This window comes from Arachis duranensis, chromosome 1, assembly GCF_000817695.3.
Source record: "Arachis duranensis cultivar V14167 chromosome 1, aradu.V14167.gnm2.J7QH, whole genome shotgun sequence".
NCBI lineage: Eukaryota > Viridiplantae > Streptophyta > Magnoliopsida > Fabales > Fabaceae > Arachis > Arachis duranensis.
In genome coordinates, this window is record NC_029772.3 from 56,346,351 (window position 1) to 56,347,946 (window position 1,596).

Consider the following 1,596-nt stretch of genomic DNA (forward strand, 5'->3'; position numbering starts at 1 on the left):
AATGTGAACTTCAATGCTAACATGTACCAAGGATGGAACACTCCAAGATGGGAGGAGCCTCAAGGAATTGATCACTCCTATTGGCAACAACCTCCGGACACTTATAGGTATAATTTCCATCCTAATGCATGTCAATTTAACGGCTATGATGACTCTTTTTGTGACACTCAACAACCACCATCATATGCCTATGAATCTCATCCTCAACATGGACCTCAACCATACTCACAAGCCTTTCCACATCAAGCACCTTCCTATGATCCATATCCACCATATGACCAATCATCCATCCCATATTCTTATGACCATTATGAGCAAGAACCTTTAGAACCACCACAACCCTATCAAGATTACTACCAAGAACCACCTCAATGCACATCCTCTCTACAATTTTACCAAGAGGAACCACCTTCCTACCATGAGCCCTCTCTCCAAAATAATGAACCTTCTTACTCACCCCAAACCCCAATAGACGATCCTCTCACTTTGTTACTTCAAGGACAAGAAGCCATGAAGCGGGATACACTTGAGTTTGTGACCAATTTGACCAAGGTGGTGCACACTTTAGCCCACCAATGCTTGAATACTCAAGGTACTTCCGTGACCACATGTGAAAAGTCAAAAGAAGAGCAAAGCATGAAAGAGAAATTGGAAAATTCGGTGGAGAAGGAGGAGTCAAATTTTGTGTTAGAACATTTGGAGGAGCCTATGACCATTGAAGAAAAGGAAGAAGTGGTTGAAGATTTGGGAGATGTTGAAAGTCCATGGGAATGTAGCATCATGGAGAACTCTTCCAAGAAGCTTGATATTGATGTTGAAGAGGTGCGCAACCTCCAAGGCATGTCATAGTTGAAGACTTGGAAGAGGTTTATCAAGAGAGGATTCAATCATGGATGAATTTCTCTCTACAATGGAATCCTCTCCCATTGGATATGAAGTTGAAATTATAAAAGAGTATGCACAACCTCCCAAGGAAAACGAAAATGGCATGGTGTATATTGAAATTGAAGAATATGAAGAGGTTGACCAAGAAATGGATTCATTCATCAATGAATTCCTATCCAAAATTGAATCACCTCCCATTAGGCAAGAAATCAAAGTTCTTGAAGACAACACCAAGCCAAGTGAAAAAAGGGAAAAGGTTGAAATTGAAGAAGCTTGTGAAGAGGTGGAAACAATCAAAGAAGAGCCTAAAGAAGTAGCCCTGCATTGTCTAAGTGTGGGGAGGTCTCCCTTCCCAAGTCACCATCCAACACAACATTCAAGTGGGTAAAACTCTCATCCCTAAGCTTCACTTTCTCACTTGAATATGGTTTAATTGAATATGATGGTCAACTTAGAGCTCTTTGTGGAGTTAGGAATAGGAGAGAGTTGTGTAGTGGTTGGAAATTTGGTATAAAAATCATAAAGGCCAAGACTCTAAGGTATAGGAATGAGGATGGAACGGAAATCACCGTATATGGGTCTAGAAGGAAGCATTGGTGGAATAAAGAGAATTCTATGTGTCAATCACCCTTATGTCAACCACCCGTACGAAAAAATCATGAAACTCAACTAACGGATGGGTGTGAAGATAAGATATGGGATCCCGGTTCG